The sequence below is a fragment of the Somniosus microcephalus genome, chromosome 10, assembly GCF_052327205.1.
Source record: "Somniosus microcephalus isolate GS21.2 chromosome 10, FLI_Smic_1.0, whole genome shotgun sequence".
In the NCBI taxonomy this organism is placed as follows: domain Eukaryota; kingdom Metazoa; phylum Chordata; class Chondrichthyes; order Squaliformes; family Somniosidae; genus Somniosus; species Somniosus microcephalus.
The window spans coordinates 11,161,184-11,186,306 of record NC_140996.1 but is presented as its reverse complement, the minus strand read 5'-3'; the positions used below and the strand labels follow the sequence as shown (position 1 = coordinate 11,186,306).

Genomic DNA, 25,123 nt, shown 5'->3' with positions numbered 1-25,123 from the left:
CTCCTTCTGTGCCATAAGTTTCTATGATTCTATAAGTATTGGAAGGTCCCAGGTACCAAAGCATAAGTCAGTGCCACCCAGAGATGGGAGAACATTAGAGTGAAACGTAATTAAAATAGGCTGTGCATAGTGACACCACAAGTCCCAGCCAAAATGAAGATGATTGGGTTAATCCCCCGTCAGTCACGCTGCAAGTGACTGGGATTGATTTTACGCACAATTTGTATTCTGTAACTATCCTCCACTCTCTGCACTTTGCTGGAGAAATAATCCTGCTTTTATCGGGAGACGTTGCCGTAGTTTTGGTCATGAGTTCTGTTTGCTGTAGTTCGCCGAGACTCTGCAGACTTTGCTGTGGTGCGCTGTTTAAATAGACTCTGCTGAGTAAATAGACTTTGCTGTAAAATAGACTGTTTGCTGTGAGTCCTACCATAAATCTGGCCCCGCCTCCAACTCATTGGCTGATACAGTGGTGTCACTAGACACTCTGCTTAAAATATGCTTTGTGGTTTGTTGCACATTGTGAATATCCATCCATCCAATTGTTAGTGCTATAGTCATCGATTTATAGCATGTTTCGTATAATTTATAAACCAACAAGAATGGCTCAGGACGTATAGTTTTGTACCATCAATGTACTCTCCTGTGGTGTGGTGAGATGCGAAGTTCAACTTCCCAGTTCCGTCGTGTTGCGCACGGGAGTGTCTGACTCGCACACCCGAGGAAGTGCTTCTCGCGCTCGCTCCTTTCATCTCTCGCCTCCGGTATAAAACCGCCGGTCACCGCTCATGTCCCAGCCTGGTCGATCTCCGACTCCTGCATGTCCGACTCACCACCTCCTTGGGGAGAGACAGACGTCCCCAGCATGCCAGGCGTGTCCTGAGGGGGCAAGGACCGAACTCCGCGAGGTCCTGTCTTTTTTTTCTCGTCCCAGCAAAATCCCGTTTGCCACGAGCCAATTTCTCGGCCATTCTTTTCCCGGACCTCAAAAAAAAATATTCAAACACCTTGTCTTCCTCAGTCTCTACCTCCTACAAGTTACGCTTGACATCCCCTCACTACTGCTTTTTGATTGACCTCGTTTTCACTTCTGTTTTTTTCTAACCTTGATGATATCGTAAACTATGAGCCTTAGAATACATCGAATGTACAGCACAGAAACAGGCCATTCGGCCCAACTGGTCCGTGCCGGTGTTTATGCTCCACACGAGCCTCCTCCCACCCCTCTTCATCTCACCCATCAGCGTAACCTTCTATTCCTTTCTCCCTCTTGTGTTTATCTGGCTTCCCCTTGAATCCATGTCTGCTATTCGCTTCAACCACTCCCTGTGGTAGCGAGTTCCACATTCTCACCACTCTCTCAGTAAAAAAGTTTCTCCTGAATTCCCTATTGGATATTTTAGTGATTACCTTATATTGATGGCCTCTAGTTCTGGTCTCCCCCACAAGTGGAAACATCTTCTCTACGTCTACCCTATCGAACTTTTTCATAATCTTAAAGACCTCTATCGGGTCACCCCCGCAGTCTTCTCTTTTTTAGAGACGAGCCCCAGCCTGTTCTAGGACAAATGCTCAGCCTTAAATGTGTAAATTTAAATCACGCAAGTATTAAATTGGTTTACCTCTAAAACCCGAGACAGGCAGTGCTTTGCGAAGATATTTGAATTCTGCCAACATATAATCCGCTACCTAGTCAAGTTTGTTTAAATGAGTAATTCCAGATTCTCTTGACTGTTTCCTCCGTGTCTTTGTAATCCTTTGTGATCGGCACTTGGAGCACAATATGCTGTTAAAGCTGCCTTGCTGCATTCATTTTACAAAACCTGTCTCAAACAGCAGTTGCCACATTATTTCCTTACTCCACAATCTGTGTGTCAGGATGCCAGCCTCCAGCTGTTATTAAACACACAGGGGTGTACAGGAGGAAATTCTGCTTTCACAATATATTACTGTATCCTTCCTGACTCGCACCAAGTCCCGTTCACCCACTGCCCCCTGTGCTCGCTGACCTACACTGGTTCACGGTCCGGCAGTGCCTCGCATTTAAAATTCTCATCCTTGTTTTCAAATCCCTCCATGGCCTCGCCCCTCCCTATCTCTAAACCACCTCCAACCCTCCGAGATCTCTGCGCTCCTCCAATTCTGGCCTCTCGAGCATCCCCCATTTCCTTCGCTCCACCATTGGCGGCTGTGCCTTCAGTTGCTGAGGCCCTAAGCTCTGGAATTCCCTGCCTAAGCCTCCCCGCTTGTCTACCTCCCTCTCCTTTTTTAAGACCCTTCCGAAAATCTACCTCTTCACCTGTCCTAATATCTCCTCTGTGTCATATTTTTGTTTGCTAACGCTCTTGAGAAGCATTTTGGGATGTTATAGAGTCATGACGGCACAGAAGGAGGCCATTCGGCCCATCGAGTCCGTGCCGGCTCTCTAGAGCAATCCAGTCAGTCCTATTCCCCCGCTCTATCCCCGTAGCCCTGCAAGTTTATTTCCCTCAAGTGCCTATCCAGTCTCCCCTTGAAAACATGTCTCTGCTTCCACCACTTCCGTCAGCAGCGAGTTCCAGGTCATCACCACTTGCTGCGTAAAAAAGTTTTTCCTCACATCTCCCGTGTATCTCTTGTCCAAAACCTTAAATCTGTGTCCCCTATTCCTTGTACCGTCAACTGGTGGAACAGCCTTTCCCCATCTAGCCTATCCAAACCCGTCAAAATCTTGTACACCTCTATCAAATCACCCCTCAACCTCCTTTGCTCTAATGAAAACAAATCCAGCTTCTCCAACCTGTCCTTGTAGCTAAGATCCCCCATCCCCGGAACCATTCTGGTAAATCTCCTCTGCACCCTCTCAAGGGCCTTCACATCCTTCCCTAAAGTGTGGTGACCAGAACTGGACGCAATACTCCAGTTGTGGCCTAACCAACGCTTTATAAAGGTTCAGCATAACTTCTCTACTTTTGTACTCAATACCTCTATTTATGAAGCCCAAGATCCCATATGCTTTGCTAACCACTCTCTCAATATGTCCCGCCACCTTCACTCCCAGGTCCCTCTGTCCCTGCACACTCTTTAGAACTGTGCCATTAAGTGTATATTAGTGAAAGGCGCTATAGAAATGCAAGTTCATTCTTTTCAATAAGCATTTTCAGCTTTCCAAAAATACAGAAGTGGTTACGAGAGTCTAATGAGAAACAACTCTGACAACATCCGCTGTCAAATTTTATTTCTCCACCCCCGCCCGCCCGCCCGCCATCTTCTATGTACTTTAATCATATTACAAAGTTACCCTAAGGAATATAGACCGTGATTCCAGTACTTCTGAACTGATTTTCACCAGCTGATTGCTAATTCTAGTTACAGCTCACAACCTGCAAGCCCATTTCTGATCCATACAGTCTTTGTAGCTGGCACTCTGTAACATAACGTTACAGAGGAGACTATCGCACATGTAGGGTAATAAAGGATGACCGCTGCTACAAGGCAACAATTCATTTGATGACTTGTGATGTTGCCATAAACTACAAGAGATTTAAAGAAAGACCTGCATTTCTATAGCGCCTTTCACGGCCTCAGGACGTCCCAAAGCGCTTTGCAGCCAATGACGTACGTTTTGAAGTGTAGTCGCTGTTGTAACGTAGGCAACACGGCAGCCAAGTTATGCACAGCAAGATCCCACAACCAGAAATGTGACAATGACCAGATAATCTGGGTGTTTTTTTAGGGTGTTGGTTGAGGGATAAATATTGGCCAGGACACCGGGGAGAACTTCACTCCCCTGCTCTTCTTCGAAATAGTGCCGTGGGATCTTTTACATCCACCTGAGATGGTAGACGGGGCTTCGGTTTAATGTCTCAAGATGACGTTTCTGACAGTGCGGCACTCCCTCAGCACCGCACTGGGAGTGTCGGCCTGGATTTTTGTGCTCAAGTCTCTGGAGTGGGGACTTGAACCCACAACCTTCATGATTCACAGGCGAGAAGTGCTGCCCACTGAGCCACAGCTGCTGATGTTTATGAACAGTGGCAGAACCCCCAGGTGAATTTTACTGCCTTAAATTTGCTGACATATTTGTTGTTCTTTATTAATATATTATGTGCGCAGAATGTGGTGGCGGAGCTTGATTAGCTGCAGAGCTCGAGGTGGGAGTAAGGAAAGGGCTTACGTTATTGGATGTCACGGGACTGGTGCTGCATAGTAAATAAAAATTTCCAGCAGAATATATGGTGGTTATCTATACATTATACATTACCTGGTCATTATCACACTGCTGTTTGTGGGAGCTTGCTGTGCGCATAATTGGCGGACGCATTTCCTACAACAACAACTACTTGTATTTATATAGCGCCTTTAACGTAGTAAAACGTCCCAAGGCGCTGCACAGCAATATTTTAAGACAAAAAATTTGACACCGATCCACATAAAGATAAATTAGGGCAGGTGACCAAAAGCTTGGTCAAAGATGTAGGTTTTAAGGAGCGTCTTAAAGGAGGAAAGAGAGGTAGCGAGGCGGAGAGGTTTAGGAAGGGAATTCCAGAGCTTAGGGCCCAGGCAACAGAAGGCACGGCCACCAATGGTTGAGCGATTATAATCAGGGATCCTCAAGAGGGCAGAATTGGAGGAGCGCAGATATCTTGGGAGGTTGTGGGGCTGGAGGAGATTACAGAGATAGGAAGGGGCGATGCCATGGAGGGATTTGAAAACAAGGATGAGAATTTTGAAATCGAGGCGCTGCTTAACCGGGAGCCAATGTAGGTCAGCGAGCACAGGGGGGATGGGCGAACGGGACTTGGTGCAAGTTGGGACATGGGCAGCCGAGTTTTGGATGACCTCAAGTTTATGTAGGGTGGAATGTGGGAGGCCAGCCAGGAGTGCGTTGGAATAGTCAAGTCTAGAGGTAACAAAGGCATGGATGAGGGTTTCAGCAGCAGATGAGCTGAGGCAGGGGCGGAGACAGGCGATGTTAAGGAGGTGGAAGTAGGTGGTCTTTGTTATGCTGCGGATATGTGGTCGGAAGCTCATTTCCGGGTGAAATATGACGCCAAGGTTGGGAACAGTGTGGTTCAGCCTCAGACAGATGTTAGGGAGAGGGATGGAGTCAGTGGCTCGGGAACGGAGTTTGTGGCGGGGACCGAAAACAATGGCTTCGGTCTTCCCAATATTTAATTGGAGAAAATGTCTGCTCATCCAGCACTGGATGTCGGACAAACAGTCTGACAGTTTCGAGACCGTGGAGGAGTTGAGAGAAGTGGTGGTGAGGTAGAGCTGGATGTTACAACAGTGACTACACTTCAAAAAGTACTTTGTCTTTCAAGCACTTTGGGACGTCCTGAGGTTGTGAAAGTTGCTGTAGAAATGTAAGATCTCTCTTTCTCTCTTCCTCATTTTCTCTCTCTCTTTTTCTCTCTTTTTCTTTCCTTCTCTTACTTTCTCTTCCTCAACATCTTGCTGCCTTTCTTCTCCTGATTGCTTCACCATTCAGCTCTGTCACCGAGCTAAGTTCGAGACGTCCCGGGAGGGAATAACAATCGTGACTGAGTTGTACAGTTGCCTCCCCCCCCGGTTGGTCCAAACACCAGGATCGCTATTTGATGATACGGAAGTTGTGTTCCGGTATGAGTCTGGTGGTTGGTGTCACATTTTTGGGTCTTTACTCTTGATATTTCTTGTGGGTTTAGCACCTTAAAACCACTCCTGTCAATGAGCCCTCACTCCCTATGGCCCAGAGGGTGTCATTAACTGCCCAATATTTAGGTAATTTGCCAGGGATTGAACAGAGAACCTTTGTCATGATATTTTGCCTTACTGGTTATGTCACATGCCTTCCTCCTCCTCTATTTCAGAAGGCGGTAAATTAAACATTCCCGTGGTTAGAAACTGCCAAACACTGAATGCGTAAGGCAAAAGAACCATTGGCAGGGTTAACTGTCCCTCCTTGTAATACAGGAAATAACAGTTGTGTTAGTTACACTAAACTGCAGCAGTCTCTGAAATTAACCCCTTCATGGCTGTTTGTTCTTAACCAGCCACAGATGGCCTCTGTCTGCTTCTGATGGACGATTCAATTTGAACAAAAGACTGAGAAATACTTTACAAATAATTTTTAAACAGGACAAAGCAAGATTATATCTGTTTCTTAAACTCAAAGAGCTGACAATTTGGGCTTGTATTCCCTCGAGTATAGAAGATTAAGGGGTGATCTAATCGAGGTGTTTAAGATGATTAAAGGATTTGATAGGGTAGAGAGAGAAACTATTTCATCTGGTGGGGGGAGTCCAGAACAAGGGGGCAGAACCTTAAAAATTAGAGCCAGGCCGTTCAGGGGTGATGTCAGGAAACACTTCTTCACACAAAGGGTGGTGGAAATCTGGAACACTCTCCCCCCCCAAAAAGCTGTTGAGGCTGGGAGGTCAACTGAAAATATTGAAACTGAGATTGATCAATTTTTATTAGGCAAGGGTTATGGAACCAAGGCAGGTAGATGGAGTTAAGATAACAGATGAGCCATGATCTAATAGAATGGCGGAACAGGCTCGAGGGGCAGAATGGCCTCCTCCTGTTCCTATCAAACATATATAAATAAAGCCCACAGCATCCTTGAATTTGAATTCATTAGCTTAGCCCCTTCCTTGCACAGCTGGCCAGGTCCAATAGCTCTAAAGTTCCTCCAGAGGTGCTTCTGGAAGGGGCATCTCTAATGGGGCAAGTATCTGCCCACCCAATTGGTTACACCTATTTGTGTATTGTGAGCGGGTACCTGCACTATTTAGGGACGGGGCGGTTGGGGGAAGGGTTTTGATGTAGCGCAGGTTAGCCCGTGAGCTCGGGGTTGCCAACTCTGGTTGGACCTATTCCTGGAAATTTCATCACGTGACTGCCCGATTCCAACCGCCCCGCTCCCGCCATTGGTCACCCGGCACGCCCATCCTCACAGAGCCCCGCCTCCACGCTCCCGCCATTGGTCACCCAACATCCTTGCGGTGCCCCGCCCCCTGCGGCCAATTGGAAAGAGAACAGACTCCTCATTACCCGATTGGATGATTCTTGACTGTCAGTCATTCAGCCTTTTTCCCCCTCCCCAATCTCCAATATTTTTATAAATAATAAGCCGGAAGTGTTCAAAGAAAATGAAAAAAACCCCACTTTTTTTTTAATGTTCCCGACAATTTCTCTCCCGGTTTTGCCGGCAGCAGTGTGTGCCGGAGATTAGTCTTCAATTCCTGGAGTCTCCAGGCCAATCTTGGGGGGTTGGCAACCCTACTGTGAGGCTGTGGGAAGATTTTGGAAAAAAATGAAATGGCTATTCTACTGATGACAGGAATGTGCGTCAAACCAAGCGGGGCCATTTTCTGTGAGTGACACATCGCTGGTTGAAATATTTGTCTGGGGAAGTCACTAAGATTCTGCACAGGATACCCAGTGACACCTCCAAACAGTGGCAATGTTTCCACTGAAGCTACATCTGCGCAGAAAATTTCTTGCTGCAAAATATATTCCGGCAGCACCTGCCAAACCCCTGACCTCCACCACCTAGAAGGACAAGGGCAGCAGGCGCACGGGAACACCACCACCTCCAAGGTCCCCTCCAAGTTACGCACCATCCTGACTTGGAAATATATCGGCCGTTCCTTCATCGTCGCTGGGTCAAAATCCTGGAACTCCCTCCCTAACAGCACTGTGGGAGCACCTTCACCACACGGACTGCAGCGGTTCAAGAAGGAGCCTCTCCACCACCTTCTCAAGGGATGGGCAATAAATGCTGGCCTTGCCAGCGACGCCCACATCCCATGAACAAATAAAAGAAAAAACAAGCCGGGCCATTTTCTAAGAGTGACACATTGCTGGTTGAAATATTTGGCTGGGGAGGTCACTAATATTCCACACAAGACACCCAGTGACGCCTCCAAACAATGGCAATGTTTCAACTAAAGCTGCATCTGTGCAGAAAATGTCTTGCTGCACAACATGGAAGGATGGTTTCTACCACACTACGGAATGGAAGTTAAGTATTTTCTCAGTGAACGCACGCAGTTGAGTGACGGAATCTTTGACAGCTTTGAGAGAAATGTTACTGTAAGGAAAAATAAATTGCATACGGTTGAGGTTGAGCTATGGAGAATCAGGACGTGGGTTTTAGTGCCTGCGATGCTCCACTTGTTGGCCTCCTCTGTGGAGAGGCACTGACGGACTCCTGGGAGGGAGGGTCAGTCCAGCTTCTTCCTGCACACCACCTGGCATTGTTTGAGAGCAGCATGGCAGGAGGCATCTGTTTGTAGGAGAGTCTAGAACCAGGGGTCACAGTCTCAGGATAAGGGGTCGGCCATTTAGGACTGAGATGAGGAGAGAAATTTCTTCTCTCAGAGGGCGGTGAATCTTTGGAATTCTCTGCCCCAGAGGGCTGTGGAGGCTCAGTCGTTGAGTATATTCAAGACTGCGATTGATTGATTTTTGGACTCCAAGGGAATCGAGGGATATGGGGATTGGGTGGGAAAACGGAGTTGAGGTCGAAGATCAGCCATGATCTTATTGAATGGCGGAGCAGGCTCGAGGGGCCGTATGGCCGACTCCTGCTCCTAATATTATGTTCTTAGAAGGCCACCCACCTTCTTAGCTTGGGTTTGGACATTGCACGGAATATCCTCGTGGTGGTGAAGGAGCATTTTAAGTATTGTTGGAGAGCATGCCCTATTTTAGAAGTAAAGGAATCAAGTATTATATCACTGTCGTTTTCCTTATGCATCAATGTGGAAAATGTATTTTCATGTACAACAACGGGTGAATAATAATTTGCCAGCTTTATGTCCAAACTGCTTGCTCTCCACATCCTCCAATTATTATTACCCTACATGAATGCAATTTAAAGAGATTACATTAAACGACGAAGGGTTCATTTCCTGACTCTACACTTCCAATGGGGCGCTCGACCTTCCGTCAGTATCTATTGGAAACTCGGCCTTGCACTGTGCATGTTTCTCTGACCATTATATTAATGCTCAGAAACTCAGGTACAGTACACGTCCGACTTTCTGGTACGTGCTTCCGACCGGCCAGGCACGCTGTCAGGAATGGAGAGTCACAAAATTAGCCCGTGGTGTTTTATTTGTTCACTGTATAGTAATATCTGACAGACTCAACTGGTCTATAATAAGATGTCTTGCCACTGAAATTATTTCATAAACCTTGTACCTATTCCTAAATGTATTGGTCAAGACCCTTGTGTCTTTTAACATTTGTATTAAAGCATAAAGTCCATTCCTGGCATCTATTGTAACAAACTAATTTCACTGCATTATGAATAAGTAGCTTCCCTACTCTGAGTTCCTCATCTCCGCTATTGTGGAGAATTTTTATAACAACAACAACTTGCATTTCTGTAGCGCCTTTAATGTAGTAAAATGTCCCAAGGCGCCGCACAGGTGCATTCTCAAAGAATTTGACACAGGGCCACATGAGATATTAGGACAGGGAACTTGGTCAAAGAGGGAGGTTTTAAGGAGCTTCTTAAAGGAGCAGAGAGAGAGAGGCGGAGAGGTTTCGGGAGGGAATTCCAGATCTTAGGGCCTCGGCAGCTGAAGGCACGGCCGTCAATGGTGGAACGATGAAAATTGGGGATGCGCAAGAGGCCATAACAGAAGGCAATCGCTTCCCCATGGTGGGTGGGTGGCGGGGGAGGGGGGCGAGGTGAAGAGAGATATCATTTTAATGGCTCATCCGCTCCAAGCTGCATCCAGTTTCAAAGGCATGGCCACAGGTTGCCTAGCTGCCCCCTTGGACTGGATATGCTGATACGTATCACAGGGAGACGAAATATCAAATAACTTACAAATGACACATTAATTTATGACATAAACCAATTTTGCACACGCACAGTGTCTCCAATTTGTAGACTCTGTTTCCATGGCAATCTGGCAAGCTGCTGGTTTGATCGGTCTGCGTGTTCGTGCCTTCAGCTTTCCTATCGATCTGTTGCAGTGAAGGAGTATTGAGCTGTAATGTTAGTTTCCCTTTTCATCAACGCTGTTATTCTGATGTGGATTCAGACCGTCGGGATGTGAGATCCAGATCAAACTGTGTTTGTGGTGGAGGCATCCATTTATTCTGAATGGTGAAGGTGTTAATACAACTTGGAGACATCTCGTCATGAATGTGCTGGTGTACTAGCCCTGGAAGTTCAATGGCCAGAGCTGCCTGAAGCTAGGGATGCTTCTTGTTGTCAAACAAGCATTTTTGGAAAATAGGAAGCAGATTTTCAGTTGATAACTGAAGCAAGAGTGGATTTGAAAGCCTTTGGGTCTTCAGACTGATATTTGACAACCTTTGCGCCTCTAATTCAAAAACAACATTCAACAAGACTGGATATGCTGGCTCTCTTCCTCCTATTGTGGTGCTGTGTAAGGTCAATCCAGACCCTAAGCGGAATATTCCGCGAGGAACACTGTTAAAGTAGAAAGCAGTTAACACTTTCATTGCCATTGTCTTTATTAGTATGACCGAAGCCATTGTTCTCGGTCCCCGCCACAAACTCCGTTCCCTAGACACTGACTCCATCCCCCTTCCTAACATCTGCCTCAGGCTGAACCAGGCTGTTCGCAACCTTGGTGTCATATTTGACCCTGAAATGAGCTTCCGACCACATATCCGCAGCATAACAAAGACCGCCTACTTCCACCTCCGTAACATCGCCCGTCTCCGCCCCTGCCTCAGCTCATCTGCTGCTGAAACCGTCATCCAATAGATTTGACTATTCCAACGCACTCCTGGCTGACCTCCCACGTTCTACCCTACGTAAACCTGAGGTCATCCAAAACTCGGCTGCCCGTGTCCTAACTCGCACCAAGTCCCGTTCGCCCATCACCCTCTGTGCTCGCTGACCTACATTGGATCCCGGTTAAGCAACGCCTCGATTTCAAAATTCGCATCCTTGTTTTCAAATCCCTCACAACAATTCGCTGCATAAAAAAAAATCTCATCTCCCCCCTGATTCTTTTGACAGTTATTTTTGCTGTCTCCTGGATTCTTTTTAACCAGTAGCTCTGCTCTTGGTAAAGCCCTATTTGTGATACGATTAATAACTTGATGAAAGCAAATAAATTCAATCTTGTATTTCATTGTTATAAATAGATATTTGTATTAATTTCAAAAACCAAAGCTCAGTCTGGCTTCGAAAGGTCAAACTCTACAGTATGACTCTCCCTTGACATGCTCACACATCATGTAAACCTGGTAGTCATTTCTTCTGGGTTCAAGTATAAAATGAAGTGTTAGCAATTGAATAAATTACCTAATTCCTTTTCCAGAGATATTAAATGTCAAGGTTTCTTCAACTTGCAAGTAAAGAAAAAAGAAAGAAAGACTTGGATTTCTATAGCGCCTTTCACGACCACCAGACGTTCCAAAGTGCTTCACAGCCAATGAAGCACCCCTGGAGTGCAGTCACCGTTGCAATGCAGAAAACGAGGCAGCCAATTTGCGCACAGCAAGCTCCCACAAAAAGCAATGTGATAATGACCAGATAATCTGTTTTTGTTATGTTGATTGAGGGATAAATATTGGCCCCAGGACACCGGGGATAACTCCCCCTGCTCTTCAAAATAGTACCATGGGATCTTTTACATCCACTTGAGAGAGCAGATGGGTTTAACATCTCATCTGAAAGACGGCACCTCCGACAGTGCAGCACTCCTTCAGCACTGCACTGGGAGTGGAGCGGGACTTGAACTCGCAACCTTCTGACTTGAGAGGCAAGAGTGCCACCCACTGAGCCACAGCTGACACTGTAATACAGAGTATTAATACAGAGACAGATGTTGATTCCTGTCAAATACAGTTGGCTCAGTCTGGCATGTTGGGTGACCCCCATTTAGGTGAACGGATCGCTAGACACTCGTCAAATTATTTTATCATTGTGCAGCTTGACGTGTGGATTGATTGGTTGACCGTAATTAGCAGTGTAATGTTTCTACCCTAATTTCTGAGTGAATTTGGTTTTCCACGTATTGGGGAATTCTAATGAATCCTTTGTGAACGCCACAACAGCTACTGTTACATTGAAGATGTTAACTAATTAATTGTCAGGATATGGGGTCGGCCATTTAGGACTGAGATGAGGAGGAATTTTTTCACTGAGGGTGGTGAATCTTTGGAATTCTCTACCCCAGAGGGCTGTGGATGCTCAGTCGATGAGTATATTCAAGACTGAGTGTAATGATCAATAACATGTCATTCTATAGTGGACACTAGGTGGAGCCGTAGAGCTGTATATAGCTGTATGTATAAGACTACACTACCCAGCTGTAGATATATTAAGACTACATTACCCATGAGGCACTAGGCTACCCACAAGGCAGCAGTCACGATGGAAGCCTCTACAGATACTGTACCTAGTCCACATGGCCTCAATAAAGTAACTAGCAAAAGCTAGCTGTGTTCATAATAAGAATGTCTATTTATTAATGAACATAACACTGAGATCGATAGATTTTTGGGCACGAAGGGACTCGAGGGATATGGGGATCAGGCGGGAAAGTGGAGTTGAGGTCGAAGATCAGCCATGATCTTACTGAATGGCGGAGCAGGCCCGAGGGGCCAAATGGCCGACTCCTGCTCCTATGTCTTATGTTCTAGTTGACTAGGTTTTAAACCAACCAAAATCTTGAATAACAAATAATTTCATAAGTAAACCATTGACTGCTTTATTCTGTTGGCATTAATCTTTATACAGCATCCCGGTATGTTTGCTAATGAAATATTATAATTACAAATGAAAGTAAAATTTATATTACAATTGGAAAATATCAACTATCATCCTCAATACTTCAGTGCTGTCTCTGAATAATCAACAACAATGGGAGTGCATCAAAGAGCAGAGCATCTTGTGCCCTACGAAAAATTTAAGGGACTCTCTGGCACAGCAGGTTAAAACACTGACTTTCCACTTCTCGGGCACTGATGTGGAGGATTATCTCCCAACAACAAAGTTTCTAAAATAGAGTTGAGTTGGAGTCGTCTACAAGGCATGAAAATCCACGACATAATCTGCCCATAATTTGCAAACTGCACAGAATCGGCAATCTCACCCAGCGGGGATTGCCACACTGGTGCAGTAAGGAATGATCTTCTGAGTTTGCACTTTGTTGGCTAAGCATAGACAGAACCCTACTATGCACTTGCCTGCGCTGCACCTGTCCTGGGATTGACTTAATCTAACACTGGATACAACGTAAAAAAACTTCCATTTCCCGGCAATGATGTCCTTTACCTTGATAAGCACATTGAGTGGATCCTTCCTTCTCCCAGTGAGGATGTCTTGTTATATATCTCTGGTATCCAAAGTTTGAGCCTGTCTCTTGTACCCTAGAATCATAGAAATTTATGGCACAGAAGGAGGCCATTCGGCCCATCGTGTCCGTGCCGGCCGACAAAGAGCTCTCCAGCCTAATCCCACTTTCCAGCTCTTGGCCCGTAGCCCTGTAGGTTACGGCACTTCAAGTGCATATCCAAGTACTTTTTAAATGCGATGAGGGTTTCTGCCCCTCCCACCCTTTCAGGTTATGAGTTCCAGACCCCCATCACCCTCTGGGTGAAGAAAGTTCTATCCATGTTGAACCATAAAGCCTTGAGTCTGAATGTGAGCAATTATTTTTAACCTCCATTCCATCCAAATCCCTAATACAGTGCTCTCACAATGTGGTGTATTTATAAATAGATAGAAGTAAGTTGTGCTCTGCACTAGACCAAGCTGTAAAGCATCATTGACCCAGGCTTGCCAACCCCCCAGGACTGCCCTGGAGTCTCCAGGAATTGACGATTAATCTCCTGAGCAAAAACCCAGGGGGAAAATCATTGCGGCATTAAAACATATTTTTTTTAAATTTACTAGTTATAAAAATATTGGACATGGTGAGCGGGGGTTGAGGCTGTTCGACTGAATCGTCCAATTGGGCAATGAAGAGTGTTAGAATATTTTTAAGTTGCTTAAATGGTCACCAGAATGAGAGCGGGACCAGCGAGAGCGGCGGGGATACAAGGAGCAGCGTCCCGAGACCCGAGCGAGAGCGGTGGGGATACAAGGAGAGACGACCCGAGACCCGAGCGAGAGCGGTGGGGATACAAGGAGAGACGACCCGAGACCCGAGCGAGAGCGGCGGGGATACAGGGAGAGACGACCCGAGACCAGAGCGAGAGCGGCGGGGATACAGGGAGAGACGACCAGAGCGAGAGCGGCGGGGATACAAGGAGAGACGACCCAAGACCAGAGCGAGAGCAGCGGGGATACAGGGAGAGATGACCCGAGACCAGACCGAGAGCGGCGGGGATACAGGGAGAGACAACCCGAGACCAGAGCAAGACCAGCGAGAGCGGGACCAGCGAGAGCGGCAGGGATACAAGGAGAGACGACCAGAGTGAGAGCAGCGGGGATACAGGGAGCGGAAACGAAGGAGAGAGTGCAACAATAACAAATTAAGGAGTGACATCACAGGACAGCAGGTAGGTGATTGGTGGGTGAGTATTACCATTTTTTCTCCCTCTAACCTAGGACATTGGTTTAAACTAGGACCGGGAAACTATAATGTATTGTATTAAATTTATAGCTTAACTAGTTAAACTAATTAATATAACTATAAATAATTGTTGAATAAAGACTTTGGGCTGGGTTTTCATTGAGGAGGCGGGACTACAACTTTCGGGGTTGTAGTCCCGCCTCCATCGAGTTGTGGCCAACCCACGCGATTTTTACTTGATTGACCTTGCTCAGCAGGCCAATTAAGGGCCACCCGGCAACAGGTGATGTCACAGATTGACATTTCATCTGTCGAGACCTTTTGACAGATGAAATATCAGCGTTTGACAGCTCTTTGAAGCTGTCAAACACTGACAATCTGTACTCTTAAGTTAATTCTTTCCTCTCAGGATGATTTAGAGATCTCTCCAGAACAGAAAGCTGAATGCTGGAACTTTTGACAGCTCGCGGCCATTCTGCTTTCTGTGCCGATGAGATGAGAGACTCCCGAGACCTGAAGGAAGGAAGGCTGTAAAGGTAAGTACATGTAAGTAAAACTTCTTTAAACACTTTATACACACCAAACACACTTACCTCTGCACTCATGCACCCATCACTCACCTGAACACTGGACATCTCGAACCCTCTGAGCCCTTCATCCCGACGGCCCGCCTCGCTAACTTGGCATGGTTTGGAGCCGTCGGGAATCCCACACTTCAACATTAAAAACAGGGATTAGGCTAAAAACTGCCTGTTAACTATCAGTTAACAGGCAGTTAATTGGCACTAATCCCCTTCCTGCCTTGGGGAGGCGGGTCCCAGTGCGGGTCGGGTACCCGCCTCCTTTGAAACTGGCATGGAGGCGGGTTGGGGGTAGGATGGGTTTGTGCCCCCCCCCCCCCCCCCCCCCCGATTTCGGGATTTTTAACCCCCCACACGCCTCCAATCCTGCCTCCACGGCCCAATGAAAATCCTGCCCTTTAACTAATTAAATAAATAAAATAAGGCTAGACTAAGATATGGCAGGGCAGGTTGTGTGTCTGGACTGCAGTATGTGGGAGTTTGTGGACAGCGAGACTGTCCTGAGCAAACGCGTCTGCAGGAGATGTCTCCATCTCGAATCTCTCCGGTTCAGTCATTGAGCTGGAATGCGAGCTGGAGACATTCTGACACACAAAGGAGGGGGAGGAATTTCTGGACAGTTTTATCCAGAATACAGTCACACCCCAGAGGAAAGCACAGGTTCAGGAAGGGGAGGATGTTGAGCCAGGTAGCGGGGATTTAGGAGAGGTTGAGAAGGAGGTCCCACAGAGACACTGGTCCTGTCCAACAGGTATGATGTACTCGTTACCTGTGAGGACAATGAGAAAGACTGTGGGGAGGACAGCCACAATGCAGACCAAGGCACCGTGGCTCAGAAGGCTGTCCAAGGGGGGGGAAGAGCTGAATAGAAATGTGGTAGTGACAGGGAACTCTATAATTAGGGGGATAGATAGCGTCCTCCAAGAACGAGAATCCCGAAGGGTGTGTTGCCTACCTGGGTATGCCAGGGTAAGGGATATCTCATGGTGGCTGGAGAGGAACTTGGAAAGGGAAGGGGTAAATCCAGTTGTCGTGGTCCATGTTGGAACAAACGACATAGGTAGGAACAGGGAGGAGGTCCTGCTGAAAGAGTACCGGGAATTAGGCTGTAAATTAAAAAGCAGGACCTCGAGGGTAATAATCTCTGGATTATTGCCCGAGCCACGTGCAAAATGGCATAGAAACAGACAGATCAGGAGAATTAACATGTGGCTAAAGGGCTGGTGTGGGAAAGAGGGGTTCCTTTTCATGGGACACTGGCACCAGTTCTGGACAGTAAGGAGCTGGGACAGACTCCATCTGAACCGGGATGGGACCCGTGTCCTATTCTGTTGTACTGAGACAGCAGTGAGTGATGTTCATCAGTGCTGCGAATCTCACAAATTCTTTCCAAATCGATATAGTTACTGTGCGTATATCCCAAGCTGATACAATGTAAAGGTAATACCTAAATTCATTATTAAAATTAATATTACTAATATATTCTCGGTGTACATTATTCTCAGTGTACATATTTAAACGTTCATGATATTAGTAAAATCATATACAAGTTCTGGTAGTTAATTCTATTGATTGTTACATTGCAGCGTTGTTATGATCAGGAATGCACTGGTGGAGGCACAATTTGAAAGGAAGCAGATTCAATAGTAACTTGCAAAAGGGGAATTGGATAAATACTTAAAGGCGAAAAAAGTGCCGGGCTGTGGGGAAAGAGCAGGGGGAGTGGGACTAATTGGAGAGCTCAAAGAGCCGGCACAGACACGATGGGCCGAAGGGCGGCCTTCTCTGCTGTAAGATTCTATGAAATAGGGAGGTGGCAAAGGCTTTAAACTAGTAAGATGGGGGGAGGGATCTACAAGAAATGTAACCAGCCTAAAATATAAAGAAAACCGGAAAAGAGAGCATAGCAAAGAATAAAGTAAGGGAGGACATTGATGGCAAGGGAATAAATAGAGTTATAGAACAAGAGTCTAAAAAGATGGTTAAACATAAAGTGAGAGGAAATCCTATTAAAAATGAGTTAAACTCTCTGTACAGCCATGCGCACAGTGTCCAGAATAAAACAGGGGAGCTGGAGGCAATCATGCGTTGTGAGGAACCAGACATAGTAGGGATTACTGAGACACGGCTATAGAAAAATCAGGACTGGGAATTAAACATTGCAGTGTATAACATATTTAGAAAAGATAGGGAGGGAAAAAGGGGAGGTGGAGTAGCTGAACTTATTAGGGATAACATAATGGCAGTAGAAAAAAGTGACGCAGCTATCAGCAAGACAAAAATAGAATCCATATGGATAGAGATAAAAGATAATAAAGGATCAATCACACTAATAGGGGTAGTCTACTGACCATGGAAGGGAGGTAGAGGAAGGGACATGAGTAAAACAAAAGATTAATTATAATGGGGGATTTCAACTACCCCGATATTAATTGGACAGAAGAGGTAGGTAAAGGGGATAAGGGAATGAAGTTCCTACAATGTGTACAGGACTCCTTTCTAACCCAATATGTAAAAAGCCCAACAAGGGAGGATTCGCTATGGGATCCAGTAATGGGGAATGAGCCAGAGCAGTTAAGAGAAGTAAAGGTAGTGGAACAGCTAGGCAATAGTTACCATAATATAATACGCTTCCAGATGATAATTGAGAAGGACATAAGTATGATAAAAACCAGGTTAATAGATTGGAGAAAAGCTGATTTTGAGCAGCTGAAAATAGAACTTGGGAAAATAAAATGGGCAACTATCAGCAAACAACGATGTAGAACAGCAATGGGAAACATTTAAACGCTGTTCAACAGATTGCAGGAACAATATATTCTGCTAAAAGAAAAGAACAAACTAAACAATAATGAGACTCCATGGATGAATAAAGCCATAAGGGAGCAATTGAGGGTAAGGAAAGAGACATACATTAACTACATGGACAGCAGGGGAGTGCATGATAAGGGAGAATACGAAGAGATTAGGAGAGAAGTTAAAAAAACAATTAGGAAGGCAAAGAAGAACTGTGAAATTAAATTATCAAGGAACATAAAACAAAATAGTAAAAGATTTTACAGGCACATCAATAAAAAAAAGGAAGGTTGGGATGGGAATAGGGCCATTAAGGGATAGACAGGGTAATACCACAGGTAACGATAGAGAGATGGCAGAAATATTAAATAATTATTTTGCTTCAGTATTTACCAGGGAGATAGAACAGGTGGACATGACATTGGATGATGAGATTAGTAATGAGATAAGTGCATTTAAAATAAAAAGAGGGGATATATTAAATAAACTAATCAAACTCAAAGAGGGTAAAACCCCTGGTCTGAATGGATTGTATCCATGCATTTTGAAAGAATCTAGGGAAGAGATAGCAGAGGCATTACTACATATATTTAATAAGTCTTTAGAAAAAGGTGTAGTGCCAGAGGACTGGTGGATAGCTAACGTAATACCGATATTCAAGAAGGGGGATAGAACATGTCCAGGGAATTATAGACCAGTCAGCTTAACACCGGTGGTAGGAAAAATAATGGAATCCCTACTAAAGGAGAAAATAAAAACATCTAGAAACCAAAAGATTTCCAACCTCATCGAATTTTTTGAAGAGGTAACAGAGAGAGTAGACAAGGGTAATGCAGTAGATGTAATTTATCTAGATTTTCAAAAGGCCTTCGATAAGGTACCCCATAATAGACTGATGAACAAGGTCAGAGAATACGGAGTCAGGGGACAAGTAGCAGAATGGATAGCTAATACAATAGCAAAATACAGCTAGCTGGCTTCAAGACAAAATGCAGAGAGTAGGAGTAAAGGGTAGCTATTCACAGTGGCAGAAGGTGGGTAGTGGTGTTCCACAAGGATCAGTGCTGAGAACCACTGCTGTTCACAATTTAAATTAACGATTTAGACTTTGGAATCAAAGACACAATTTCTAAATTTGTGGATGACACCAAATTGGGGGGGAATAGTTAATACTGAGGAGGACTACAACAAATTACAGGAGGACATTAATAAACTTGTAGAATGGGCATATAATTGGCAAATGAAGTTCAACACAGATAAATGTGAGGTATTACATTTTGGTAGGAAGAATAGGGAGGTCACTTATCACTTGGAAGGTGGGGTAGAGGAGCAAAGGGATCTCGGAATACAAATACACAAATCACAAAGTAGTGACACAGGTTTGCAAGGCCATAAAAAAGCAAACCAAGCACTAGGGTTTATTTCTAGAGGGATAGAATTGAAAAGTAGGGAAGTTATGCTAAACCTGTATCGAACCTTGGTTAGACCACACTTGGAATACTGTGTACAGTTCTGGTTGCCATATTATGAAAAGGATATAGAGGCCCTGGAGAAGGTGCAAAGAAGATTTACAAGGATGTTACCAGAAATGTGAGGGTATACCTATCAGGAAAGGATGAACAGGCTGGATCTCTTTTCTCTTGAATAATGAAGGCTGAGGATGACCTAATAGAGATCTTTAAAATTATGAAAGGTTTTGATAGAGTGGATACAGAGAGAATGTTTCCACTTGTGGGGAAGAGCATAACTAGAGGCCATCAATATAAGATAGTCACCAAGAAATCCAATAGGGAATTCAGGAGAAACTTCTTTACCCAGAGAGTGGTGAGAATGTGGAACTCGCTACCACAGGGAGTGGTTGAAGCGAATAGTATCGATGCATTTAAGGAGAGGCTGGACAAGCATATGAGGGAGAAGGGAATAGAGGGTTATGCTGATAGAGTTAGATGAGGAAAGACGGGAGGAGGCTCGAGTGGAGCATAAACACCGGCATGGACTGGTTGGGCCAAATGGCCTGTTTCTGTGCCGTATATCCGATGGAATCCTATGTCAAGTATCTTTGCTCCAGCATTTTAGTCAGAGAGAGAATGTGGAGGAAAAGTGTGGGGGGGGTGGTGGGTGGCGGAGGAGGGCGGTGGTGCTAGAGGGAAGCCTTTCATCTCTCTGTGAACAAAACAAGCTGAACCATGGGAATCGGGTACCAAGATAAAGGTTACAGCTGCTGAGACGCCACATACCACAGCAACTGATAACACTTAAATACTGCGAAGGCAATCAGCGCTATGGAGGCCCAGCAAGGCCAGAAGTAGATAAAGACTGGCATACGCATTTCTGAGTACAATAAAACAAAGCTTGTAAGACAGAGTTAGCGGCCGAAGCGATTAGAACTTTGCGTAAACACCTCCAGCGTAGCGCAAAAAAGGATTGTTAGTCCTGCAACAGTAACCTCCATGGGATTCAGGCCCGAGTGATTTTAAACAACAAGCTTTAATGTACAATAGCAAAATACTGCGGATGCTGGAAATCTGAAATAACAACAGAAAACGCTGGAAAAACTCAGCAGGCCAGGCAACATCCGTGGAGAGAGAAACAGAGTTAACGTTTCAGGTCGATGACCTTTTCGTCAGAACTGGAAAAAAGCAGGAAAAGGAACAGATTTTAAAGCAAGTTTAGGGGCTGGGAAATGGGGGAGGGGATGAAAGAACAAAAGAGAAGGTCTGTGATAGGATGGAAGGCAGGAGAAGAAAAGAGGCATTAAGAGATATTCAAGGCAAGAGGAGATGGTACTGGGACAGGTTAAGGAATAAAGGATGGCTCTAGATGGAGTGTGAATTACGCTGGCAGAATGAAGGACAGCTGTCATGTGGGGAAAAAAAAGCACAAACAAAAAGTGTGGATAAAAAAAATGTGGTGGGGCCGAGGTTATGATCTGAAATTGTTGAACTCAATATTGAGTCCGGAAGGCTGTAAAGTGCCTAATCGGAAGATGAGGTGCTGTTCCTCAAGCTTTAATGTACATTGACTAACAACAGTATTGTTTTTATTCAACAATTCTACAGCAAAGCACGCTGGGATACTTTACCATTTAAACCACTTTAAAATATTCTAACACTTCTGTTATGAGTACGTGCAGCCTAAGGTAGCCGAAGAGTATAAGGGTAGAACCTGTTCCCTGCAAAAGTTAGAGTGCTCTCGTGGATAATCAGAAGTCCTTTGGCCTTAATGGTAGCCCATGAAGGTTACAAGTCTGATCATCTTGGCCTTAGTGGAGGAACCAGGTTGTATCAATTACTTATCCAATCAGGTAATGAAGTGTTAGAATATTTTAAAGTGGTTTAAATAGTCAAGTATCCCAGCGTGCTTTGCTGTAGAATTGTTGTATAAAAACAATACTGTTGTTGGTCAATGTATATTAAAGCTTGTTGTTTAAAATCACTCGGGCCTGAATCAAGTGGAGGTTATTGCGGGACTAACAATTCTTTGTTGCGACTGTAACCACGGGAAATCCGCTAACAAAGAGTCGTTCACTTTCCGATTGGCCAGGGAAGGCAGGGCACCGCGAGGATGGAAGCGTCGGGTGACCAATGGCGGGAGTGTGGGGGTGGGGCGGTTGGAGGCAGGAGGTCATGTGATGAAACCTCCAGGAATACGTCCCACCAGAGTTGGCGACCCTACTTGCCCCACACTGCTGACCGTAAGTCACCAGTCCCACAGGCCAAGCTGTTATTTCCTAACCCCAGGTCTTTTGGCGGTCAATCCAATTCACTCTTGACTCTACATGTCATCGACATTGACATGAATCAGTCATTCATGAAAGACTTATGAAATAATACTGAGCGGCCTGCGGGTGGCGCTGTCCAGGGAGAGTATAAATACTCGGGCACGGGCCCAGCTTGCGCAGGACATTCTTAACAGGAACTAGTGAAGGACACAACTAGACCTCCATGTTGTAAAACAGATGATTAAAGCTTTGTTTAACGCTTAGACCAAGTGCCTAGTAGTTTACTTACGTCAGACTTGATGCCGATCTTTGTGCAACCATTAAACTTGCGAGAGTACCCCCCCCCCATTTTTATCTCGGGTTGACTATTTGAATGGTAGAATCCCACAGCTGCTTTCGATTATTGCTCATACCTATCAATAAATCATTTTCCCTTGACAAGGAAGTTGATGTCCTCGGCATGAACCTGCTGCAAATAGCTGGCCGACTCATTTGCCAGAAACGGTTGCTTACGTGAGGTCCAGCCATACGTGCAGTCGCGGGCAGCTAAAGGAGTGACTAGTTCTACTTACGTTAAGTAAATTCTATAATTGTTACCAGGCCCAATGGCCCGCAGTGTTTCTGAGGCTTGTATGAATGGTGAATCTAATTGGAGTAACAGCTTTTAAATCTGCTGGAAAGATAAAAGCAAATTGCACGGCCTTTAACACTGAGTCTGAGGAACTGTTTCAATTCTGGGCCTCTGACCTTTGGTTGGTGTATTGCTTTAGACCATGTCGTAGCAACGTTGTTGCATCATTTTCAACAAACAACAACTACTTGCATTTATATGGCATCTTTAACCTAGTAAAACGTCCCAAGGTGCTTCACAGGAGCAGTTATCAGACAGAATTTGCCACTGAGCCACATGAGGAGACATTAGGACAGGTGACCAAAAGCTTGGTCAAAGAGGTAGGTTTTAAGGAGCATCTTAAAGGAGGAAAGAGAGGCCGAAAGGTTTAGGCAGGGAATTCCGGAGCTTGGGGCCCAGGCAGCTGAAGGCACGGCCACCAATGGTGAAGCGACTAAAATCGGGGATGCGTGAACCACAGATACGGGAACACTCCATTTTTACATTTGTCTTAGGAGTTTAAATAAGATTCCTCACTTGGTTTCGTATCTTACTGTGATCAGCATAACAATTTTGCAAGTTCATTTCGTTTTCTGTATGGCGATTTAGAGAGCAACAGCTGTTTGGCAGTAAACTGTTTAAATTAGCTGAAATGAAAAGAAAAATAATAACTGCAAAGGCTCGATTGTGAACAGCTGAGGAGGAGCGGACCGAGCCGGGAACCAGAGCAGAGGCAGTAAATAAAGAGCAGGGTCGGAGAGGGGCCTGAACCCACTGCGAGCAGCTGAGGAGGAGCGGACCGAACCGGGAACCGGAGCAGAGGCCGGTAAATAAAGAGCGGGGTCGGAGAGGGGCCTGAACTCATTGAACAGCCGAGGAGGAGCGGACCGAACCGGGAACCGGAGCAGAGGCCGGTAAATAAAGAGCGGGGTCGGAGAGGGGCCTGAACTCACTGAACAGCCGAGGAGGAGCGGACCGAACCAGGAACCGGAGCAGAGGCCGGTAAATAAAGAGCGCGGTTGGAGAGGGGCCTGAACTCACTGAACAGCCGAGGAGGAGCGGACCGAACTGGGAACCGGAGCAGAGGCCGGTAAATAAAGAGCGCGGTTGGAGAGGGGCCTGAACTCGCTGCGAGAGGAGAGAGAGAAATAAAAAGTAATCGAAGTGTGACGTCACCAGAAAGCAGATAAGCGATTGGTTGGTGAGTATTTCTCTCTTTCTCGCTTTTTTCCAAACTTAAATTTTGTGGTTTATAGTTTATAGGGTGTCTGTGGTGTAGCGGGGACTGCTGGTAAGCAGGGGCCCTTCAGTATATCATTTAACTGTAGTGTAATTGGTGGGATTGATTTGATTTAATTTAATTTAAATTAATTAAAGGGTAAGTCATGGTAGGAGAGCTCGACCCCATGGCATGCTCCTCCTGCACTATGTGGGAAATCAGGGACACTTCCTGTGTCCCTGACGACCATGTGTATGGGAAGTGTATCTAGCTGCAGCTACTAACACCGCATTGCGGCGCTGGAGCTGCGAATGGATACATACTGGAGCATTTGCGATGCTGAGGACGTCGTGGATAACATGTTTAGGGAGCTGGTCACACCGCAGGTAGAGGTTGGACAGGCAGGAAGAGAATGGGTGACCACTAGGCAGAGTAGCAGGCGCAGGCAGGTAGTGCAGGGGTCCCCTGTGAACATCCCCCTCTCAAACAGATATACCACTTTGGATATTGGTGAGGGAGATGGCTTATCGGGGGAAGGCAGCAGCAGGCAACTTCCTGGCACCGTGGGTGGTTCTGCTGCACAGGACGGGAGAAAAAAGAGTGGGAGAGCTATAGTAATAGGGGATTCTATTGTAAGGGGAATAGATAGGCATTTCTGCGACCGCAAACGTGACTTCAGGATGGTATGTTGCCTCCCTGGTGCAAGGGTCAAGGATGTCTCAGAACGGCTGCAGAACATTTTGGAAGGGGAGGGTGAACAGCCAGTTGTCGTGGTGCATATAGGTACCAACGATATAGGTAAAAAATGGGATGAGGTCCTAAAAGCTGAATACAGGGAGTTAGGAGATAAATTTAAAAATAGGACCTCAAAGGTAGTAATCTCAGGATTGCTACCAGTGCCACGTGCTAGTCAGAGTAGAAATAGAAGGATATTTCAGATGAATACATGGCTAGAGGAATGGTGCAAGGGGGAGGGATTCAAATTCCTGGGACATTAGAACCGGTTCTGGAGGAGGTGCCCAGTTTGCACCTGGGCAGGACCAGGACCGATGTCCTAGGGGGAGTGTTTGCTAGTGCTCTGGGGGAGGGTTTAAACTAAAATGGCAGGGGGTTGGGAACCTAAGCAGGGAGACGGAGGAAAGGGAAACAAGGATAGGAGCAAAAGACAGGAAGGAGAAAAACAAAGGTGGCAGTCAGAGAAATCAAGGGTTTAAATCAAACATGGCCACAGTAAATAATAATTCTAAAAGGTGCAAAAGTGTTTAAAAAAAAAAAAAAATTAAAAAAAACAAACCTGAAGGCCTTGTGTCTTAATGCGAGGAGCATTCACAATAAGGTGATGAATTCGCTGCGCAAATAGAGGTAAACGGATATGATATGATTGGGATTACGGAAACATGGCTCCAGGGTGACCAAGGCTGGGAACTCAACATCCAGGGGTATTCAATATTCAGGAAAGATAGGCAAAAAGGAAAAGGAGGTGGGGTAGCATTGCTGGTTAAAGAGGGGATTAACACAATTGAAAGGAAGGATATTAGCTCTGATGATGTGGAATCTGTATGGGTCAAACTGAGAAATACCAAGGGGCAGAAAACGTTAGTGGGAGTGATATACAGACCTCCAAACAGTAATGCGGAGGTTGGGGATGGCATTAAACGGGAAATTAGAGATGCGTGCAATAAGGGCACAGCAGTTATCGTGGGT

At 45.6% G+C, this 25,123-nt stretch overlaps 1 protein-coding gene across 3 annotated transcripts in view; it reads left to right on the top strand.

Moving 5' to 3' along the window:
* LOC147111442 (DNA dC->dU-editing enzyme APOBEC-3C-like) overlaps window positions 1-25,123 on the top strand; it is a 158,192-nt gene that overhangs the window by 58,304 nt on the left and 74,765 nt on the right. Inside the window, exon 1 of one of the 3 annotated variants that reach the window (XM_085998438.1) lies at window positions 21,786-23,401. The exons of 1 other annotated variant lie outside the window; for it this stretch is intronic. The gene's annotated coding sequence lies outside the window, so the exon portion shown is untranslated. Of the gene's footprint in view, window positions 1-21,785; window positions 23,402-25,123 lie in introns of those variants that run through there. One more of the 3 variants, XM_085998440.1, reaches the window with a different exon arrangement.